General features: G+C 30.0%; 1 protein-coding gene across 3 annotated transcripts in view; it reads right to left on the reverse strand.

The window, feature by feature from the left end:
- Positions 1–15,173, reverse strand: part of LOC130664027 (alpha-mannosidase 2) — a 106,760-nt gene extending 91,587 nt beyond the window's left edge. Inside the window, exons 1-2 of one of the 3 annotated variants that reach the window (XM_057463678.1) lie at positions 14,210–15,173; positions 14,043–14,128 (exon numbers count right to left, since the gene is read on the reverse strand). The gene's annotated coding sequence lies outside the window, so the exon portion shown is untranslated. Of the gene's footprint in view, positions 1–14,042 lie in introns of all 3 variants that reach the window. The other 2 variants (XM_057463676.1, XM_057463674.1) reach the window with 2 other exon arrangements.
- Between the last annotated feature and the right edge of the window lie 3,121 nt (positions 15,174–18,294).

Here is an 18,294-nt window from a genome sequence, read left to right on the forward strand (position 1 = left end):
ACAGGAGTCTTATGATCCGTAATATCTTCTATTAAAATCATGCTCCTGCATTTTAATACACTCGGCATCAGAATAATAATATCGCAATGAAAAAGTACACATCAAAACTCAGTCAACACGAAATTCATTTCTTACGATATTTAAATCGCAATAACGATGATCTATAATTTATATTATTGATCATTAATCATTAATAATATTTCACTACTTTATCATTTCAAAGTACACTTATTATATCTCTATAAATTTATACTCAAATATATTATTTCCAAGTCCGATACACAATAAAAATAAAAAAAACAACACAACTCGTAATCTATTGAGTCATTATATAATAAATTTTCGCTCGTGTGCTGGAAGTATCGTGTTTAAAGGTGATGTAGTTGCATTATAACCGATAATTTATATAAAAGATCATACATGATCTATTATAAATATATATGTATATGGATATATAAAAAAAAAAAAAATAGAAACGGTGAATTGCGAGAAGTGTGTGAAGTCGAACTTGAATATATCAGATTTGAAATTGACGTAGCTCGTGATATGCATATAACTAGTCCAACTCTCTGTACTACAGGAATACGTGTTCCCAAATGCCTTGAGGCACTTGAAACGAGTTATACTTCTCTGCTCCTATCCTTCGTTTTATCCAAGGATACTTATACAAATACGAATGTAATATTATTTCATCGTGATATCTACACCCACACAACTATACTTACTACATAAGTCCTACAGAAATTGTATCATATTCAACACTACGTCTTCTCATGAAAGATGCACCTCACAATTGAGTTGACGACAAAACGGTTTGATCATTGCTTGACCTGGTTTTGATATTTGTTACCAATAATTTCATATATATCATCCATTATATTATGTAACGATATATATAGAGTCCGCAACAAACTTAATAGAATAATAACTTTCTAAAATTATGTTACTGTGTAAATTTTTTATCAGCTAATCAATTAAGTTCAAATTTATATTGTAAGCTATACATTATTGAAACTATTATTAATCGATTTTAAATTTTGCTACGGTGACATTTTGACCTTTTTGTTCTCCAATTTTATTTACGTTTATAGACGTATCGGCAATTGGGTAAAGTGTCAAAATTTAACGTCAAATCATAACAAAGTTTATAAAGATATTTATAACCTTATATGTTATCAAGTACCGATATAAATATAATAAAAAAAAATTAACTACACAGTAAAAAACGAATCGTCAAAGTGTAAAAAAAAACGTGTGTTAAAATTCTGAGTGTTGAATTTTTAACACTTTTGTGTGTCAATTCAACATACAGTATTTATCTTGTTTGAAATGTCGCAATCGATTTATTTTTTAACACAAAAAAATGTCATTTTATTCACGGAAAAAAAATATTAGTAATTAATACTCAGATTCTCACCAACCGGCGCCCAGACCGAATCTTAGTAAATATTATGGAGTAGAACGTAAGAAATTAATAACAGATGCATTTTTTTGACAAGTGTCGTGTAGTTCTTTAAGGTTTAAGTGGTAATTTCAAATAGTCAAGCAGTACATTTCAACGATCAACTGTTAATTATAGCAGCTTAAACATTAAAATAATAATTTTACTGATTGAAACGACATTACTTATTGAACATAATATAAATAATTGGAAGTTGAACTACAATTACTATCAATCATTTTTTTCCGTGTTCGAATGTAACACTTTTTATATGTTACTATCAAATCAACACACTAAATATATTAAAAATAATCTCGACCATCACAAAAGAATTCTTGGAAAATTTTTATTTTTAACGTGTACGTGTGTAACTTTCTTTTACACTAACAGCATGTTGAAGTAACATATAAATAAGTGTAAAACGTTCGTTTTATACACGGTATATGTTAATTCTGACGAATCCTTTTTTACTGTGTATAAATTTGAGTCGATATTCGCAACTTAAATGTGTTCGTACAAATTCTTAAATTTATGTGGATTATATGCATTTAATTTTTTAAGTTTTGAGAAAAATTAAATTTATTATTATGCTAAATCACAGAATAGTCGGATATTTTCAGAAGTGGGTGAAATTGAGAATCGAACATCCGAGTGATTTTGTTCCATTATGCAGACGATGAAAAAAATTAAAATGATTTATTTTGCGAGGGACAATCGAACGATCAGTGTCATTGAATATAAAACGAACAACGTAAAATAACGAAGAGATAAAAGTTAAAAAAAAAGGTAATAAAATAAAATGGCAATGAACTCAAAAGAGTCTCGTGTGGTACTATCGGCCTTGTCGAGACGAATTCGAGAGTGGTTTGCCTTGAGCAGTATTAAACTCATGGTATGGTGTTCTATCTTTTATACTCTCCTATAATTTTCGTTCCAACCCCCAGTCCGCTTTATCTCCCTACAAATTCCGCAAAATTACAGCAATTCATACTGCTAAAAGTGTGATAAAACATCATCCGAACAGGGAAAAGCCAACAAAAAAGTATGGAAACAAAAAACATTCAATTATACGAGTATTAACAATCGGAGTACCCATAAATTTATAGTCTTTTTAAAGCTGTCATATATTTTTTATTCAAACACGCAGTGGACGATATTAATTTTCATATTTCTCCAAATTTGGGGGCTTAGAGTCAAACTAAAATAAAATATGGCCTTCAAAAATTTTTTCATGCGTTCGAAATCGGACATAACCCAAAAACACTCATAAATTCAAAAATATATGAGTTATTAATACGGCAAACTATTATTTTATTAAAAGGGTTACATATTTGCAGTATACTCAATATTGAGGTATATATGTATATATAAATATGTCCCGCGGACTTTGCAGAATGAAATTCAATCACTGAGTGTATGAATGTTAAGGGTAAGGGGTTAAGAGCGAGTTAAAGAGAGTGAGAGAGTGATAAAGAAAGGAGATAAATTTAAAAAAAGAGAAAACGAAGCTGCATATACAGCGAACGAATGCCACTCGTATGTCAACAACGAACGAGGGTAAGTATACATGGCCTCTGGGGTAAATCCATGAAAAGCTTTTTGTTTGCACACACCAACCAACCAAACCCTTTACATCCCACTCGGGTCCCTTTACACCCCGCAGCTCCTGTATTTCCGCATATACTCGCGCGCTTGCCGGCGTCTATTATTCTCCATAATGTGTTAGTTTAACATTAACGTATAAGTGAGAATGACAGACCCAATGAAGAATAATGTATTATATTTTATTAATTACCCAGGGTATATTATAAATCGAACGCTTGTCGGCGCTTGTATTCATTTAATTTTTCACTTGAATTCAATTTATTCGATTAATTTTTTTTAAATGAATAAAAAATAGCCTTTGTAGACAAAACTTTATGTTCTATAAATACGTTTTTTACATAAACACATAAATAAATTAACAAATATTTATGTTTGGTTTTGTAAAAAAAAAAAAAAAATTAACTAGCATTTAAATTTTAAAATCAATAATTCTGATTGATTTATCAATATTATTACAGATTTAAAATGCGAATGTAGTAAAAGTAAAATATTGTATGAAAATATGAGGTTTTACATTTGATTGTAATATAAAATTGATTTACGTTGTCAAAGTAATAAAGTAAACAGAGTACAGAGAGTAAAAAACCGCACTGTGAAAATGGAAATTAAAACTGTCATACTGCTATTAAATAGCAATCATTCCATATCGCATACCGCAAATAAAATAATATTTTCAATTGGGCAATACAATACGAGTAAAAAAAAAAGTACATGGAGCAATTAACCGTCAGTATAATGAAAAAAAAAAAAAAATTGATATGTAGGAAATAAAAAAAACTAGAATATATATCTATGACAAAAGTTCTACGCGGAAATAAAAGTCACAAGCGCATCAAATTACAGTATCACAGTACTATTTTTTTTCTGCTCGACATCTCATTGACTTTACGCTACTAAACAATGCACTTTTGTGCACATTATATACGCATCATGCGAGGAAAAGGGTAATAATGAAAAAGCAACCGACTATATTACATGCATGTTCTATTAGACTAGTGGTAAACCAGAGACACGTACACGTAATATAGTGCAGACATGAGACCCAAGAAAAGAGAGCCATAAACGGACCAGCCGGATCGCTGGGTCATCGTCTCCGTCAGTCGTTCTAAAGACTGCAGACAGACAAGATGAGACCAAGTCTTTCTATGCAACCATACACTATCCGCCCAACTGTAACTATAACCCGTGTATATAACGAACGAAAACACAAACAACAGAGACAATCTACGGACGAGAGTTCAAAGAACCATGCAGTAACCGGTCTCACCGGAAATAAAAAAAAAATTTAATAATAAAACAATTTTTAAATAATTATTGAGCATTTACTTTTTCCAGTGAAAGCTTATTGAAAAGTTATAAAAAATAATCCACGAAATAAAGTCGGTATCAATTTAAGGCCATTATATTATTTTTAATGAGCTATTATATTAAAATAAAATATCCTTTCTTTTCGACAATATTTATAACCAATTTATAAATTTACTACCAATTAGTTCGCGACGTTAATGAGACAAAAATAAAAATAATAAGCCGTTTCTTGAAAACATTCCCCCAACTACTGTAATAAAAAAAAACCTCGGGACTTTATTCTTCAGAAGATTTATAATAAAATAATTTTGAAATTCATACTTTTATGAACATTTTACCGGATTGGCGTTGAAACAGTTAAAAAAAAATGCCTACCTGACATTCATATTTTATTGAGCTAACAAAGTCCACTTTTAAACGAAGCTGCATGAAATTAATTTGACATATTACAAAGTTTATAATCCTGACCTAATTTTTATAATTTATTAATCAATGCATGAATATTTAACGGTAATTAATAATTTATTAATTAATTATTATAAATGTAAAATAATAAATCAAGTATTAACGAAATTCGCGACGGCTATAATCATGGACCTAATCCAGGTGCGAAACAAACAAACAGCTGTCCTTATCACATTTAAATATATTCATTTATTCATCCAGTAAAACGGCGAACAATATATGCACGTGAATTAATGAAAACACATATGCGAATATATGCAGCAGTAGCACCACCAGACTAGACCCCCATGCGGTTTACGTGCATACAGAGTTTACGCTCATACAAAGTTCTATCAAGTGCATACATATATAATGCATATATATGTATATGTATATAAAACGAGCTAAATATAGGGATAGAACATGCATTGATATGTATGTATATATATGTATATATCACGTTACATGAGAAAGTGCAACTGATATACATATATGTCGATCTACTGTTAGCTATCAGCTTTCGTTGCTAAGCAATATCTAGATATCCCTTACCAAACCTTTCTCTTCTTTCCTCTGACTATTACTTATTATTATTATGCATATCCACGGGAATATACATTGAGTTATATTATATATGGAAAAAAATAGTTCATAAATTAAATATCATATTAAGTATGAGAAATCGTTCTTAATATCGGCGATAAAAGTTTGGAATCAACTGCCTAATGATTGTACATCTAAGCCTACACTGAATGAATTCCGTATTTCTTGTTACGAGTATTTTCTTAACTCAAAAACGTAATGTTTTGATTATTGTTGTGCTGATTGTTGAGTATTGATTTGATGATTGAGCGTTAAACTGTTATATTGACATATTGTCAATAGGTTAAAATTTTAAGTTTATTATATTTAAGGTTTATTATGTTTTATGTTAAAATTATGTACTATACTTTGTAATTATTGTATCTTTTTGGATGGCCGCAAGTAGTTTCGACTACATGGTCAATAAAATGAATAAATAATAATAATAATATCATCAACAATTTAATTTATATTATTTACTTCCTATAAATTTTATGGAGGGAAATTTAAATACGAAAAATATATTTATTGTTTCAGCGAAATTCAGTGATATTTATATGTATATATATATGCAGGTAGATATTAGAGAAATACTACAAGAATGAACACAAAGAGGATTTGGCATCAAACATTCAAACAGTAAGCGGATTCGTTCTGTTTATTCAAGCGCAAATGCGCTCTACTTTTTTACAAGCAATATCGAAATTGTATTCATATATTAGCTGATGATATTTCATTCGAGATAACGGTAAAACTCAAGTTTATTCATTTTTTTAAAATCAAATGAATAAAATGTACATAAATCCGGTATTATATGTTTACCTATAGACATATAAATTTATATAATAAAATAACAAACAAGTAACAATGAAAATGTTTACGCTGTTTGGAATTTAAGTAGTATAGTTGGATAAAAAGTATTTGAGTGGAGATGAGTGTTAAATCGTGAGATTTATGTTGTAATACACGAAAAACATTCGGCTCTTTACTTTGTAGTACGTACTTGTTCGTATTTCGCTGACTACTCAAAAAGTCTCACTATGTAATTACGAGGTACTCATTTACTTTTTTTTTTCATGTAATATTTTTATTTCAACTTAATGAAAAAATAAGTAAAAAACGAGAAGATAAAAATTCAACTTCAGCTAGAGTTTACTAAAGTTAATTCGAAATCCGGAAATACGAGAGAAATCCAACAGAGTCGCGTAGTAAAGTAGTAGTACAGTGTTATGTATAGTGTACAGTAGAGTAAAGAAGAGAAGAAGCAAAAGCATCCTTATATCTTCTTACTTCCAGCACATTCACATCTACAAGGCGTAGACAGGAGCTCGGAAAACCGATCTCAAAGTTTTTCAATGTGACCCGGCAATAAAATTCCACAAGTTCAATTTTTCTTTTTTAAGATGAGATAAAAAAATTTGTTTTTGCTCTTTAAATTTATTAAAAAACAAACAAAATAGAATGAAATGAAATGACATATAACCAAGCCGCGACAAAAGTTCTTTGTTTGAATTTTAGTACGGGAAAAAAAAAAAAAAAATGTTTAAGAGTGTGACGATCTCACTAATGTAATAGGTATTTCTTCCATTCTGTAAAACGTGCGATGAGAGATAATAAGAATGTCTATAGGAAAGAAGATAAAAAAAGTAAAAGGTAAAGTTTGAGCATATCTTTGAAAAAGGAATAAAAGGGAATCCATTGAGACCGCACACGGATATGGTGTGCGCTTTAATGTGGCTTTCGCCACACATACTAATTGCCGCGTATACTTTTAGCTGTCTGGTGAGCCAACTAAACCGATTCACTGGTGTGTGGTGTGTATATAGTATTAAATGTACAGAGGAAGCAAGAAGTCTTATTTTCTTACCGTACCCAAACCCAACCAGAACTCACTACTGCTATCGGCTTCACCATCTGTCACTTGGCTTCGCTCGAAAACCCGCAACGACGACCAAAGAAAGTTCAAAATCAGCCAAAAGAAATAAAATTATCTCTCCTCCATCCACCACACCAAAACTCAATTATTTCATCGTAAATTATCGCCCCAACTTTTATTACTATTTAATCCTCATACAATCATTTTCATTGCGAAAACTTTTTCGCCGAATAAAACGATACCGAAAGATTGTTAATGATCATTTTATTTAAATACAGCGATATCTATTCCCTCTATCTCTAGAATTAGCAGAAAAAATTTTCATTAACAACAAAAACAAGGTGGTTTATTTTTTTCTGCAAATTTGTGATCCAGGTAATTTACCGTTTAAATGGTTTAGCGAGAAAGAGAAATTGTTTTCCTTCTCGGTGGGCCGGCAACTCTTGGCCTGTCTGAGCAATGAGTGTATAGTGGCTCGTTTACGCCAATGGACCAGCGAGAAACAACTTTTTTGCAAGCAGATGCTCACAACAATCCACATCTCAACATATATGTATATATACGTGTGTAAATTTCATGTGTTATCCCTCTATAAACACCAGCACACTGGAATGTCTAATGAGTGTGTATCCATGTTCTCTAATCACCGTGATCGGGCAGGAGTTTTTCGGCAAAACCAACTCTCGTGGTGTTTTTAAAAGTCACAATAACTTTCGGTCAATGCACGTCGAGATGCACGTGATGGTAGGTGTGCAGGATGCCGTCTCTTTGTTTAATTCGTTCACCATTCCCTTTGCCCACCTTTACTTCTGAAACTTAGCAGCTTGTGAAAATAAAAACCGGCTTCAGCTACCCACGGCACCGGCATCACCAGCATCAGTACATGCACCAGAGCAGTACCAACTACCAACAGTCCAGACAATTTTATTCCACGCCAGTCTGCGATGTGTAACTTGGCAACTGCTGGCAACTCCCTCGTTATTACTGCCAACCACCCGTTCCTCTGTATAAAACCTACACATATATACACACGCACGCTATTGCTCCCTTTTTCACTCTTTATCTTTGTTTCACACACTTTTTTTTATTTTTCTTACTCCTTTTTCCCTTTTTATTTATATATTTATTTTTTTTTTATTCCTTTGTAAACGGAAAAATAAATCAAGAAAAATGCCTCTCAAATAGCCAATTATATCCTCATCTGAAATATTTGTACGTGACTCAATTTATATAGACCTAAATATTATGACAAACATCAAAAGAAAAAACCACCAGCTCTTTTTTTCGTCATCTTCATTTATCTCGTGGAAATTAACTCGCGGTTATTTTTAAATGTTCAATAAAACTTCAGAGACATTTTGTAATGGAAGTTTTATCTATAGATATATATATATATATATATATGCGCTGATAAAGTTTCCATTACTTAAGAAGTTTGTAACTTAACACAAATTTTATAAACTCAATACATTTGTTACCATCAAGTATGCATAAGTGGTCTAATTGAAATAATTGGATGACTAGTTTATAACCTGTTAACTCACGTCTCATTTACTAAATACTCATACTCATCCTTTCAATTGCCCTCATTATTTATCATATTTTCTCTTCCCTTCTATACTATCCAACACGAGTTTAATTTATAATTTACTGTTTATTATTATTTGACTTTTTTAACCGGCCAATTTACATTACAAATAACAAAAGGTTGTTTATAATGAAAACAATGAATATATTAAGGCGGACCACTAGTGTGGTCGCTCGAAAAAGAGATGATTTTTGGGAATTTTTTTAAAGAAAACTACTGCATGGAATATTTTAATATTTTAAGGATATATTTGTGGATATATAATGAATATATCATAAAAGTATCCCCACTACTGCAGTGACAGCGACCTTCACAGTGCATAAAATCAGAAAAACCAAAAAGTTTATTAAACTAGAAGGTATTTCCCGTACCATGACCCTCGATCGAAAAGAAAAATTTAAATTTAACAAAATGGCGGAGTTTTAAAAAAAAAGTATCAAATTTCACGCGAAAAATCTATCGGATTATTTGTCTTCGAGTTAAAACTGCAGAAATTTTGAAAAATGTATTTTTGAAAACCGATAATCAGCTGCTCTTCAGATGGTAACTCAAAAAAACTATTTGAGTTATGCACTTGAAATTTTATTGTTATTTTTGAAGGTATATACTATCGAAATATGAGAAAAACAAAATTAATTTTTTGAAAATTTTACACTCGTGGTCTCCCTTAATTACTCAAATGCTGTATACTAAGTCAAAAATTGATTACCTATTGACTGTGATAAGGATAAACTCAGTGCAATACGTAAAATTACTAGTTGAACTAAGTAAAAGTAAAATTAAGACTCTATACCTTAAATCCGTGTTTTTTAATAATTATTACCGAATGAATATCGATGTAATTGTAAACCAAATCTAAAATATTCCTATTTTATATAGTTGTACTATGTACTCACAACTATATGGTTCTTATGTAATAAACGTACTTACTATGTGATGAAATTTGCCATTTAGCCTGTGCCTTGGCATTAATAAACGAAATTCTAAATTCTAATTATCAAACTCAAAATAATTTTTATAGGAGATTGAGCACCGTTTGCTGTTTTTTAATGTAAATTAAAGCTATTCAAAATTTAAAATAAAGTGTTATACAAAGGTATAGTGTTAGATGTATAAGTAAAGCTAGACAAAGCAGTTTTTTGTCAGAAATCTACATGGCAGGTATAAGACCTTGTGTAACGCCCAAAAGACCCTTGACAATCTGACAAATAAAAGTAGTAAAATTCCACAGTAGTGTAGAGAGAAAAAATAAAAAATACTTTTTTTCACCTATCTGGCATAGTTTTTTTTATCTTCAAACGTTGCTACACTGCTGCAGACACGTATATACTTCCTTTGTCGAGAAAATTCGCGTGGAATTTCGTAGGCCAAAGTCCTCGTTTCAAGTCCTTTATAAATCTTTTTTTTTTTTCATCTATTATTTTTTTACAGTTTTCCTCTCTGTCTTTTCCCATTAATCTTTTTCGTTTCTTATCTACTAACAGGAAAAACTAAATCGACGGAATATGGCTTAAGGGTAAACAAGATGGAGTTATTATTAAATGTCGTCGGTTAAATTTAGTAATTCAAATTTCGTTACAATAATAACAACGTTTATAATATACCACCGCAGCAAGTGAACCTCAGACATGATATATACATACAAAGTTCAAGGTGTTTTAGTTTATCAGCATTAAAATATCAAATATTAATAACGGAGCATTAAAATTTTAAATGAAACTTTTGGGATAACCGAAGAAAAACGAGACAAAGCCACGTTCCAACTCGTTAAATAAATAACTTGATTGTTGGTTAAATATTTAACATTATAGAAAGTTATCTTATGTACATACTTGAATATTTAAAACAAATTTGAAACTAAAATTAAGAGACAAGTTTCAAGATTATTAATTTTTGAACCACTTAGTTTCAAACTATTCTACAAAAATATAACTGATAATTAGCGGAAGATTTGAACTCGATTTATTTTAACCCAATATGAATATTTATGGTCGATTTAAATGAAAATATTTGAATTTTTAAAACATTCATAAACTTTGGAATAGTTCAGAAAATTTAAATAAGTTATTTACAAAAATTGCTAACAGTTTTCATGAAAGAAAAATAAAGAAAATATACACCAAACTCTTTAAAAAATGTATATGTACATAAAATGATGATAAGAAACTTGTTTTTTCATGAGAAACAGTAAAAAAGTTATTTTACTTGAGTACACGATAAAAGAGTAAACATCTTCGAAGGAAATCTAAACATTTAACTTTAAATTCAACTATTTACTATTTTAAATTTACTACAGATTTTGAATATTCAAATGTTTTAAATTATTTAACTATTCTGGTGAAAACAACTTCTAGACTGCGATTTAATTATTTAACAGACTGCGAAGTTATCCAATAAATTAATTTACTAAAGGTATAAATTAATTAAAATTTTTGGAAACGATATTTCAGTACAAAATGTCTCCAATATTTTTTAAAAATATTATCTACCGTAATATTTAAATTGATTGCATTATAAAAAAATTGTTTCAGTGTAAAACAAAAATTTTTGATAGTTTTCTATAATTTTCTGCCCAAGTCATTGTCAAATTAAAATTTTTATCTAAAAAAGCAGACTAAAAATATCTCTTTGAAGAATAGAGGAATTTTATCATTTTGTTTTCAAGTTTCAATTTTATAGTCATACTTAGGAGATACAAAAGATAAATAAGAACAAAGTAGAGATTTCAAAGTAAATACCTTAAAATTTAATCATATTCGAGAACTAATTATAACTAAGCTTTATCATCTTTATTATCTCCCATAATCTTTTGGCTGTATGTATATATTTTATAGGAAGCTCACATACCACGACAAGACTCTTGAACGTTATTACAATTTCAAAATTGTTGCATACATTAATCAAGGAACAAAAGTCTGATGATATGAGATAACGTAATGAGACAGGCAAAGTATCTCAAATGAAACTGGAAAACTAGTACAGCAGTATTATTAAAGCAAAATATATATACATACACAGATGTATATGCTCTTCAGAAGAACAAAGCGAGGGGAAGTTTAAATAGATCTGAAGGTAATTAAGGAAGAAATTTGAATTGCCTTTTGAATATTCATCCAAGCGGTTGCACGTCCCGATTTGATGTTTAGTCATAAGACTCTTCAACGAAAACCCACTTTTGCAATGCAATCGAGACTGCGACTACGACGATGGCCAGATAATAAAACCAAAGTATGGAAATATTACAAACTTTAAATGTGAGAAAATGGACCCGCAATTGGATCATTTTAATGGAGTTTATAAAAGCCGCTACGTGTATGCGTAATAGCAGAAAGTATGACTCGAAAAAAATATAAAAAATTTCATAAAGAAATGAAGTTAGAGTATATAATAAATAAAACAAACTAATAAACATAATGTGTAACCACAAAGTTAAATAAATTGCATTCATCTAGTTTCCATAATACTGTGAATAATGTAATATAATTTATATGCATGTCTTACATATTATAACTGACATAAATCTGTTTCGCGAGTCATATCAACTTTATTTCAATTACAAACATTATTCTACCGGGTTCACTTTGAAACTAAAATGTTTTTCCTTCCCAGTATCTGAATACGCGGGCATTTTATCAGGAGTTTTAAAACTCACGTCGCGTTTTATATATATGTATATAAATATATAAAAAGGACAAAAACCGAACCGCGGAAGTTTTGTGGTAAAGGTCAAGTTGTCGCATTCTTGACTATAAAATATTTTCTGATTACTGCGGGTTTAATTTTTCAAATTGTATTTTTTACTCTGCGGAAAATCGGGAGTGAATTTCGAGTGATTACGGGTTTTATTTACATATCCGAGTTTACTTCGATTCGGAGATTTTTTTAGTGTATAATAATTTAAGGGCCTTCTCACACAGTGCCTCCCACTTTTTAAAAATATGCAATGACTTTCAACTGTCATAACCGTATTCAAATTTTATTAATTAATTAAAAAAAAATAAAAACCTTAATTGAAAAAAGGGAAACATAGTCGTAATTTCGTTGCGATATAGAATTTGAAAAAAATTACTTACAATTGATATCAAATTTTAGCCAACAAAATTTAAAAATTCTAATGATAAATTGACATGACGATTTTACTGAAATTTATTTAACGAATTTTGTTCAACTCCTAATTGATGTCAAGTGTAAATAATTTTTTTTTAAATCAGTATATCGGCGAAATTACGAATACATTGTCCTTTTTTCAATTAATGCTTTAATTTTTTTTTAATTAATTGATAAAAATTTGATGCGCTTATGACAGTTGAAAGTCATTGAAAATTTTCAAAAAGTGGGGTGGCACTGTCTGAAAATGGCCTTAAGTATTTTGAAGAATAATTAGGGATTTATGTTTCAGAAATAGAATAAAATCCGAACCGGAAAAATCTTTTTATTTATTTTATGTACTAGAGATCCGAGTAGTTATCTACCTATATATCTATTAGAATGCACATGATGCTAGGGCAGTAATTCAACGAGATGTGAGTTAAAGTAAAAGGCAACTCGTAAATTTATGGCAATTATCATTTCCCATTTTCTCGTTTCTCTTGCTCGACACGTAACATTAAAGCTCGTTTATTAGTTGTACACGGGGGCAAAGATTAAAAGAAAGGAAACAAAAAAAGTGAAGTAAAAAATGGTTACAAGAAATAAAAAAAAAAAATAAAAAAAAGTAGACTCGTGCTGACTGCATTGGAGTATGTGCTGCTATTCCAGCATGACCCAAAGCCATTGCACGTATTTCTCCGACCGCAAAAGTCGGTTTCGTAAATTTTCAGCAAACCAATGCTGGGAGTGGAACATTTTATGACTTTGATGGCCCAAGTTAGTATAGAATTTTAAAAAAATAAAAAACTACCGGCTTTCAATATACATAATGAATAAAATAAACTTCAAAGAAAAAAAAACACTTTTTTCGTTCAAAAATAAACTTAAGGTTGTTTACGGACACAAATTGAGAAACTAAAAAGCTCCAAGGATTCTCTTTGAGAATTATCGATCAGTTCCACACTTTAATTTATTTACTAAAAATTACCGGCTTTAGTGGCGCGAAATTTTCGTTTCAAATTCCTCCATTTAAAAATTAAAAAAAAACCGCCTCCATCTTTACTAATAATTTCTATCAACATTAAAAAATTCAAAAAAAATAAACTTACCCTGAACTTGACAGGATTCAAACAGCAGCCACATGTCCACAAAAAAAATAAAAACTTCCCGCCATTAACAAGTCATCCAAAAATACCTTCGAATACAAACACTAAATTAATAACTTTAAATGTATAAATATCCACATATATAATTTAAAAAAATATAACTTACACACCACCAGTAATACACACGAACGTCACGTATTAATAATTATTTATGCAGCCTCATAAATATTATTTTCAAGTTCCAGGACCTAACCTTGCACGCGAGTAAGCAAAAGCAACTCCACTGTCTAGTGTCTGCAGCAACGGTTTTGCGTTTAGTTCGTAGCTCGTCTGCAGGGAAATCCTCGTAGCTCGTCGGCCTCGACCGGCTCAACTCTGTTCTGTTCAGTTCAGTTAAATTAAACTCAACCCAACTCTACTCCGCTATACTCTACTCTACTCTTCAGTCCTCGCGGTCTACTCCTGCTCCAACACACAACAGGAACAGCAACAGCATGAGACGGCGCGCCCGCTGTCAATAACAGAAACGAGTGGCGCCGTTCCGTTGGAAGTTACTTGCTGGCTTATACACAACTCAAATCCCGCAACCAACGCGCATCCACACCCACGAGACTTTTTACTCCTACCTCTGTACCTTTTAATTGTATATTTGTATCACACTCATTACTATTAACACGTTACACTGATCACTATTTTACTTTTTCCTAATATATATCTCCTTCAAATGTATGTACTTTTAAAAACTCTACTCTGTACTCGGTATTTACACTGGTGCAAACCCAAATAATTTAAAAGATTGTTTACAACCGGTAGCTTTAATTTAAACTCGAAACTTTTAAAGACTTGGGGTGAGTATTTGAAAGTTACAGGGTACAGTTAAGAAGAAGAGACTAATATAAAATCTAAAATACAAGTTGCAAAAAGTTATATTACTGTACCAAGTACTGAATTCTGAGAACAGAGGATTTAGAATCACTTAACTTTGGCTGTGTCAAAACTTACGGACAATAGATATTTATATTATATGGAATAAGACAGGTATTATAGAAGTTTACGTACAATAGCATTTAATCTGAGATATATAGGTATAAATATAAATATAATGTAAGGAACTGGCTCATCCGTGGCGTTTTTTTATGTACCCTACTGACACCGACGACCAACAACCGACAAGCGACAACCGACGAGTTTAAATCCTAAGTGAAGAGTGAAGTGAGTAGAGTTCTGGGTATAAATTACTGGTGGTGGTGGTAATGGGTAGAGTTATAAAAGTGGGGGAAAAAAAAGAATGTGCATGAAAACAGGATCAGTGTGAAGAATTTTAAATAATGGACTAAAATAAATTTTAAATATTTTTGGTTAAGTTTAAATATTTAATGAGTGTGAATGTAGCAGGTATCAGACAAATTTCAAATTATTAATAAATATAATCCTGAAGTTAGCTGAAGTTTAATAATTTTTGAAATTTATTCAAAACTATAAATTATAAAAATAAAATATTTAAAAAAATTGCACTTATAGTTCTTTAAATTTTCTACATGTGCATTGTTTTGAATTTTATTTTATTTGTTGAAAAAAAAATCCGAAAATTTTAAATTGACTGCTAACTTCAAGATCATTAATAAATGGAGTAAATAAATACTAAAATAAAATTTTTATAAAATGCGTATTTAAAAAATTTTGAAATTAATAAGTGCACTTTTTATAAATATTTCTTTTTACTATTTATTTACAATTTAAAATTTGTTTGTTGTCTGCTACTTCACACTCATAAATATTTAAATTTTTAAATTAAAAAGGAAGATTAAGTTTTTAAATTATTATTTATTTAAATTAATTATTGGAGTAATTAGTAATTTGTAAGAATGTAAATTTAAATTTGTGAGAGGTTTAAAAATCACCTGATTGAGAGAATGTATAAAAAGCGCGGGAATGTTATTTATTTAAATATAGTTTGAAAAAAATCCGTGGCGCTACTAACCGCAAACACACCAAAGCTTCTTTTTTCTTCTTTAACAACCGAGTAAACTTGAATTTATTGCAGATATGAAAAGAACAAAGCCGTTATTGGAGCAAATTGTTGGCTAATAAATGCCAGAAAGTTTTATAAAGTTAATTATTAAATATTGTTATCTAAAGTTAAAACAATTATAAATATTATTCTGAAGGCGTTGATGTCAATTATTAGTATATATATATTGGGAACTGGAAGATTAATTAAATTATTTATTGCTAGGTATATGACAGCGTTAAAGTTCGTATTACTAATTAGTAAAATTAATTCTCGACCTCGGTGACAAGGTACTCTAGTTTCAATTAGTCTTACGGCAATTGGCTGAGAAACTGACGTCTACGACGTCAATGTGAAATTGCTTTTCCGAATACAATAATCAGCTTACTTGATGCATTGCACGTAAGTACTGAATATTAATCTATTTATGTATATACATTTATATATTGAAAAAATGAATAACTGTTATTGCTATTAGTAATATTCTCTGACTTATTGGAATGAAAAATCAAAAGGTTTAAATAATAAATGCTTTTGTTTACTTGGAATAACAAAATAGGATGAAGTTGTACTCAATCTTAGTCCGATGTGACATTTTACAAAATGAATCTGTAGGAAAAGTCACTTGAATAAGAATAAGAAAGTAATAGAAAAAACAAAAGTTTAACTTGGAAAAAGTAGTCAAGTTGAGCATTAAGACCAGATTGAAAATTGAATTATTAACGAGAACGACGACGTCCGGCATATAAATCATACGGAAATATTACTTTTCTTTAGAAACGGAAACATGACCATCCGTCGTCTCTTACTTTTTTTTTTTTTCTATATGTATATACTTTGCCAATTCAACTGTCCTTAGTTTTCCCTTCCGTTTTCTTACTGCCGTCTCAAGAGCACCTCATTTTTATCATTGCCTTTTTTTCGCTTCGTTTTGTCATTTTTCCAACCTCACATCTCTCTTTCATTTCCTCTAGCATTTTTATTAAAGTCCTGTCATTTTAACAATTCAAAGCTCGTCTGATACCAACTGGTGACACTTTAATAATTTTTTTTATTTTTACATCCTTCCTTTTTCCACGGGCTCAAATCTCCTTTTTTTATCCCAGATCAACTAAACGCACTTGCTGGATCTGTAACGAACCATTTCATGCCGAATATTTATCTTTTGTCCGTAGAATAAAAAAATAATCTCCATGAGTGGTCGGTGCATATCGCGCCTGTGCTGCAAAAGCTTTTATGCAAGTAAAAGTTGCAACAGTATTGTATTGTCAATGTCGTCAATGTGCAATTTGTCTATTGGGGTTGTAAGCTTCTTCTCTATAATTTCTATTAGAAATAAAAAATGAACCCAAGGCTAAAGTTGATACATAAACTGTCGAGTTTGAATAGTGTAGGGATTAATTATTTAAATATTTTTGAATTTAACGTAAAATTTGAGTTAAAAAAAAAATATATCTACCCGAGTCGAAATATTAGACTAAGTTGAACGTTCTTAACGCTTTGAACGTAATTTGAACGATTTTTTTGTATTTCGGTTCATAAAAAATTGGTAATTTCATGAGTTATGATTTTAGTTTAATGATAACATCAATTAATTTATTTCAATATTTGTCACAATTTTTATACGAATTCTTTATTTAAGAGCCAGAAAAGCGAACGACAAAATTTTAGGGAATTGACGTGATTTTAATCCAGGAGTACAAAATCGATGAAAAAATTTTTTTGGTATATGCTTATGTTTTCTTATTGGAAGTATAAATGAGTTTTAGTTTTATGATAAATATGTTTTCAATTTATGATACTCCAATCTACGTTCAAAACGTTAAAAATATTCAATTTACGTCTAATATTTTGACTCGGGAAATTTTAAATAAATTATAAAATATCTAAATTGATAGGAATTTAAATGATTCATCAGAAATACTCAGCTCGAAATACCGCAGAGTAATGCGCATTGAAATCGATGATTTGAGGTTCCCTGGTTAATCAAATAAACGCATGGATTTTCAACAGATGATTGAAAAAATTTCAAAGTGTACTTTGAGTATAAAATAGAAAAAAAAGAAATTAAATATAAAATCGTTGAGTCGGAATGTGATGAGAGATCGATTGAATGAATAGATATACACTCGAGTTTTATTTTTCGAAGCATTAAAAGGTACTCGATGTATTTTATACGATGTATGTATAGATATATTTATCGATATATATATATATATATATATTTATGTATGAGTACATGGT

This window comes from Microplitis mediator, chromosome 2 (genome assembly GCF_029852145.1).
Source record: "Microplitis mediator isolate UGA2020A chromosome 2, iyMicMedi2.1, whole genome shotgun sequence".
Lineage (NCBI taxonomy): Eukaryota > Metazoa > Arthropoda > Insecta > Hymenoptera > Braconidae > Microplitis > Microplitis mediator.